A 6,678-nucleotide genomic window follows, 5' to 3' on the forward strand; every position below is an offset into this window, starting at 1 on the left:
GTTGTGCCTTAATTTCAGGGGAAGAAAAAGCTTGCAGCTTTTAATATTTTATCTTCTTCTTCTTCAAAAACTAAAGTAATTGACACCAACAGACAACAGTCAGTTCTCTAAGAAATAATCATATGCAAATCTAGTAAGAAAGATGCTTTGAGATTTGACCCACAGATCAACACGCTTTAATTTTTCAAAGACAATTTGTAAATACCTCAAGTCTTTATCTTCAGATTTGTTTGTTTTTAAAATGACAGACTATTTACAAGTCTGATGACAGAAAATTTTGCGTGCTGTGCTTCAGAATTATCACATCTTATGTTTCTTAAATTGCACAGATCTTTTTTTGTAGGAAACATGTAATGATTTAAGGCTTCATGAAGTTTGAACGTGCTTATCTGTGATAAGCTTTATATACAGTTTCAGAGCTGTCTTCTTTCCTATGTTGAAAACTGATTTAACAAAGCAAGAAAGAACATTTTTTTTTTCTTATTTGGAATCACATAATAGAAGAATAAATTATCAGAGTCCATAGACTAGGATAGAAATCCAACTGCAGGCGATCATTAGGCCCCTGGAAAAAATCTGCCTTGTTCAACACATCCACGGCAGGGCAGGTATTATGTTTAAATAGTAGACATTAAGTAGATCATGAAACATTTGAAACTCAATATGGCAGACCTAGGATTCAAAATAAAATCCATTAAAATGTGTCAAAATCATTAGTAAGTGATATGTCTTTCTGTCATTCCATTGGTGGTCTTATTCTAGTCACCTCATCTCTTTTTCTCTCCCATAAATAGATCATATGTCACCGTAGATATGTTTAAGGTTGAACAATATAGATAATAAATGAGACTGCAGGAAGTAGAGGCCCTGCTAAAACAAATTATATATAGCTGCACCTATTGCTCTAGGAGAGGTGAAGGGAGCATTAGGCATTTGCCTAAGACCCCACAGGTCTTGAGTGCCCTTAATGAAATCCCTTGTGTTGTCAATGGTTACAGAGAATGCAGATAGCTTGGGAGGGAAATGAATAAAGTTAATATTTCCTGTATTATATTTAGGCTGAATTCAAATGGGAGAGATGACATCCTAGTGGTAGCAAGAGTCAGAGTGGGAAAAATACTTTTTTGGGGGAGCAAATATTCTCATAAAGCTAACAAAATTATATGAGGAGATGAAGTCAGCTACAGGAAGGTACAAACATTAAAAAAAAATAAAAGAGAGATATTTCTGTGGTCACCTGGGGGAGATTTACAGAGAATGAGAGGAGTAATATCAAAGAAAAGAATAGTTTAGAGACTAACCAGGGAAGGCAGGCATCACAACAAGGCAAGTGAAACAAAAATCAGAGGGAATATAACTGCCAACATCAAAAGCAGCACTGGAGCAGATAAAGATGGAATGGAAAGTCTGAAGTCTGACCTGGTCTCCTAGAGAGAGTGCAAGAATGGTCTCTGCAACCATAAATAGCATGGCAGTTAAAAGCCTAGTTTCATCAAATCTCAAATACAGCTGTTAATCTGCACTGATATTTAGCTTGTTTCATCAGACCATTTTTACCATTGCGGGCTGTTCAATGTGCAATTTATTCAGTGTGGGAGGTGAAAAGCATATGAAAAATACATAAGAAAGCTGCACATAGAGTATGTTCTGCTTTAAGATATGAAAGTTGCTTGGCTAAAACGCTAAGACAGGTGATAGGAATGTTGTTGTGCAAGAGCTCTACAGCAGTTATGCTGTTATAGCCTTGGTAGCTTAAAGAAAAAAAAAGGGATACAAGATTTATGGAAAAGAGATAATAGCTTTTTATTAGACCAGTTGATGTACTTAGAGAGGGAAAAAAAAAGCAAGATTTAATTGCACAAGACCTTTATGCCTGTGGAATCTGTATGATAGTTTGATTGTTTTGCTTTAATAGTTAAATAAAGAATTTTAAAAGGCTTAAGAGCTTACCATAAAGTCACTTATCAGGTTATGAGAAAAATCTGAAACTTGCCAGGTGTTCAACATTTCTACTCTTTATCTATTTTTTCAAGAAGCGTAAACCAAATATTTATCGTAAGAGAATTCAACAGTGTTCCCAAGTGCTATTTACACTTTTGCCAACAGATGGAAGTAGATTCAAAGAAATTTTGAACTTCTGGTGTTAGCACAATTTCTAGGACACTAAGATATACTTCACAGAACAACAGAAATATGATAAAATAATAAAATAATACCTTCAGGATGTGAAGGAGACATTTTATTACCAAATTCTTAATAGCTTGTTTATATCTGTTGGGTAAACTCAATCAGTCAAAGAGCACGTACGTAATGTGCAAGAAGGCCCAGGCCACATGGGAAGAATACAGGAAAATTGTCAGAGATGCAATGAGGAAGGCCAAGGCCCATCTGGAATTAGAATTAGCGAGATGTCAGGGGCAACAGGAAGGGCTTCTACAAATACATCAGCAGCAAGAGGAAGACTAGGAAAAATGTTAGTCAGCTGCTGAATGGGGAGGGTGCCTTGGTGATGGAGGATGCAGAGAAGGTAGAACTGCTGAATGCCTTCTTTGCTTCTGCCTTTACTGCTAAGGCCAGTCCCCATGTATTGAGCCTGGAGACAAGAGAGAGAACAAAGAGAGAGGAGGACTTTCCGCTAGTCGAGGAGGATTGAGTTAGGTATTATTTAGGCAAACTGGACACCCATAAATCTATGGGCCTGGATGGGATGCACCCAAGAGTGCTGAGGGTACTGGCATGGGTTATTGATCAGCCACTCTCCATTATCTTTGAGAGGTGAGAGCAGAGAAGGAGCCTGAGGACTGGAAGTAATCCAACGTCACTCCAGTGTTCAAAAAAGGCAAAAAGGAGGAGCTGGGAAACTGCAGGCCAGTCAGCCTCACCTCCATCCCTGGAAAAGTCATGGAGCAGCTCATCTTAGAGACCATCTCTAGCTATGTCAAGGAAAAGAAGGTGATCAAAAGTAGTCAGCATGAATTCACCAAGGGGAAGTCATGTTTGATGAATCTGATAGTCTTCTACAATGAGGTTATCAGATAGATGGACAATGGGAGAGCTGTGGATGTTGTCTGCCTTGACTTCAGCAAGGCTTTTGACACTGTCTCCCATAACACCCTCATAGGGAAGCTCGGGAAGCATGGGCTGGATGAGCGGACAGTGAAGTGGATTGAGGACTGGCTGGATCACGGAGCCCAGAGAGTGGTGATAAATGGAGTCTGGTCGGAGGCCTGTGGCGAGTGGTGTCCCACAGGGGTCAGTACGGGGCCCAGTGCTCTTCAACTTGTTCTTCAATGACTTGGACGAGGGCACAGAGCGCACCCTCAGCAAGTTTGGGGATGACACCAAGCTGGGAGGAGTGGCCGACACTTCCAAGGCTTGTGCTGCCATTCAGAGAGACCTGGACAGGATGGAGAGTTGGAAGGGGGGAACCTTATGAGGTTCAATAAGCCAAATGAAGGTGCCTGCACTTGGGGAGGAATAACCCCAGACACCAGTACAGATTAGGGATTGACCTGCTGGAAAGCGGCTCCAAGGAGAGGGATTTGGGAGTCCTGACAAGTTAACTATGAGTCAACAACGTGCCCTGGTGGCCAAGAAGGCCAATGGGATCCTGAACTGCATTAAGAGGAGTGTTGCCAGCAGGTTGAGAGAGGTGATTCTCTGTTTCTATTCAGCTCTGGTGAGGCCGCACCTGGAGTATTGTGTGTATAAGTTCTGGCCTCCCCAGGACAAAAAGGACATTGAGATTCTAGAGCGGTGCAGCGTAGAGCCATGAAGATGATTAAGAGACTGGAGAATTTGTCATATGAGGAAAGATTAAGTGAGCTGAGCCTGGAGAAAAGAAATCTAAGAGGAGATTTGATTAACATGTTTAAGTACCTCAGGGGTGAATGTAGGGAAGATGGGGCCACGCTCTTCTCCATGGTGGCCAGTAACAGGACGAGGGGTAACAGATGTAAGTTGAAACACAGGAAGTTTAATCTCTCTAGGAGGGAGAACTTCTTTCCTGTGGGGTTGCACAGCACTGGAACAGGTTGCTCAAAGAGGTTGTGGAGTCTCCTTCTCTGGAGATCTTCAAAACCCGCTTGGACGCAGGCATAGAATCATAGAATCATAGAAAGCTTAATGTTGGAAGGGGCCTCTAGAGGACATCTAGTGCACCTCCCCTGCACACGCAGGGTCACCTAGAGCACGCGGCACAGGACTGCGTCCAAGCAGGTTTTGAAGATCTCCAGAGAAGGAGACTCCACAACCTCTCTGGGCAGCCTGTTCCAGTGCTCTGGCACCCTCACTGTTAAGAAATTTTTCCTTAAGTTCCTGTGGAACTTTTGGTGTTTCAGTTTGTGGCCATTACCTCTAGTTCTGTCGGTGGCCACCAGTGAAAAGAGACCAGCAGCATCCTCCTCACTGCCTCCCTTGAGGTACTTCTAGACACTGCTCAGGTCCCCTCTCAGCCTTCTCTTCTCCGGGCTGAACAGGCCCAGCTCCCTCAGCCTCTCCTCATAGGGCAGATGTTCCAGGCCCCTGATCATCCTTGTAGCCCTGCACTGGACTCTCTCCAGCAGCTCCACATCCCTCTTGTACTGTGGAGCCCAGAACTGGACACAATACTCCAGATGTGGCCTCACCAGGCTGAGTAGAAGGGCAGGATCACCTCCCTCGACCTGCTGGAGATGCTCTTCTTAATGCACCCCAGGATCCCATTGGCCTTCTTGGCCACGAGGGCACACTGCTGCCTCATGGTCAACTTCCTGTCCACCATGACACCCAGGTCCCTCTCTGCAGAGCTGCTCTCCAGCAGGTCAGTCCCCAGCCTGTATTGGTGTCTGGTGTTATTCTTCCCCAGGTGCAGAACAAATAAAGGTAAGTATTAACACTTACATGTATGCCTTTGATTATGGTACGAAACACCATGCTGTACTCAATGAAGATAAAAAGGAATGGAATAAGGAAGAATGACAGACACTTCCAATCCTGATCTTCTATCTGCTTATATTTTTGTCAATATCTGCTCATATTTTGTGCAAAGATAACACTTGCATCTCTGCACAACCACTGCAAGACATTTTCTCATTGCTCCTGATGTAAGCTCTAATGCCATAAGAAGCTACTGTTCACACAAGAAACAATTCCCAGAGGAAGCAATGACTCATAGCAGTGTGTATGATAGCTATTCCAAAATAACAACTGTTATTGCTATACAGCAGTTTACACTAAACCTTTAGCAAACTTCAGCACTGAACTGATAAGCCAGCTGCGCAACAAGCCTATTTCCTTTTGAGTTAATGTTGAACCAAGGCTAATAAACAGATCCCAGAGAAAATCCTACATCTGATCCTTTTTTTATTTCAGGGAGGCTATATCTTATAATGTTGTGTGTGGCAGTAGTTCAATTGTAATTAGACAAGAACTGATATATTATTTCCTCCAGTGAAATACAGAGCCACTTCTTACTAGCAGAGCTAATTAGGCAATAAGGAAGGTATCATGAAAAAATAATGACCACTTCACTAGTCCCCAGAGTTACTTAGATTGTGTGGGGTAGGAGAGAAGGTTGCAAACAGTTAAGATGTTTTGTTCATTCCAGATGGTATATTTGAAACCAAGGCAAATGAAATTATGGGCATAATGACCATATTTTCAAAGGTGTGGCATGTAACTCGTATGGATTTCGCTCAAAGTAAAGGGCTCTTGGGTTTCAAAATAAATTTAGAAATCTAATAATCCTTTCTCTTAAATGCGGCAAAAGTGACTGAAGTTTTCTTAAAGGAAAACACCATGGTAACTAGATAAAACCAATGAAAAATCTTTTTATATTAATTAAATTGCCATTAGTCTAATAATTCTTATAGAAGAATAATCCCATGTCGCAGAGTCTGTGGGACAGAGTATGAACCCATCCTTTGGGTTCTCTACTGCTGTGCCACACTTTGAACAGGCTTTTTCTGGTTGTTTGGCTAAGGCAGTAGCTTCCCCTGCTGACCTGGCTGTACTGTGACTACCTTGGCCAGAGCAGTGTGTAGAACAACCTTCAACCCAACATTTTGCAGAGGTCACCTGTCACAGTCCAACATTTCAGCACATCTTTGTGGGTAAAAGTTGTGTCTTGGGTTCAATTTCAGGAGCATGCTCTAGAGTCAGAAGCCTTATCATGGCATCTTAATAGATTAATAAGCCTATCTGGGGCAAGAAAGAAATTCGTGCATGAATATCCAGTCTATATAGGTGCCACAAACTCTACTGTTTGACACAAAATGTGCCCAGTCTCTTTGAAAAACACCTTATGAACCCACACAATGGAAGGAAGCTCTGTTGGTATGAACCATGGAAGATATTTTCTAGCTGCAGCCAGAATGATGGCAAGTGAAAGAGGGGAAAGAATTGAGTTATTTCATCATCATCCCTTTGGAAAATTCTAGGCAATTTAATTTTGCCAGTATGCTTCAATAATCCCCTACCTATTTCCAAAAAATAAGCAAACAAAAAAACCCAACCCCCTAAATATTACACAAACACTTTCCTGTGAGAAAGGACACATAGTCTGTTGTGACAAGCAGCTGAGACAGTATTTTTGTGTTTCAGCTAGAAAAACCCTTCAAACTATTATCAAATACTTTTATTTTCCTCCTGATTTTGCCGGTTTCCGTGCAATTTTCCTTCCTCTGTACCGTTGGCTCA

This window comes from Tinamus guttatus, unplaced genomic scaffold (genome assembly GCF_059628265.1).
Source record: "Tinamus guttatus ecotype Peru unplaced genomic scaffold, ASM5962826v1 Tinamus_guttatus_pri_ptg000670l, whole genome shotgun sequence".
In the NCBI taxonomy this organism is placed as follows: domain Eukaryota; kingdom Metazoa; phylum Chordata; class Aves; order Tinamiformes; family Tinamidae; genus Tinamus; species Tinamus guttatus.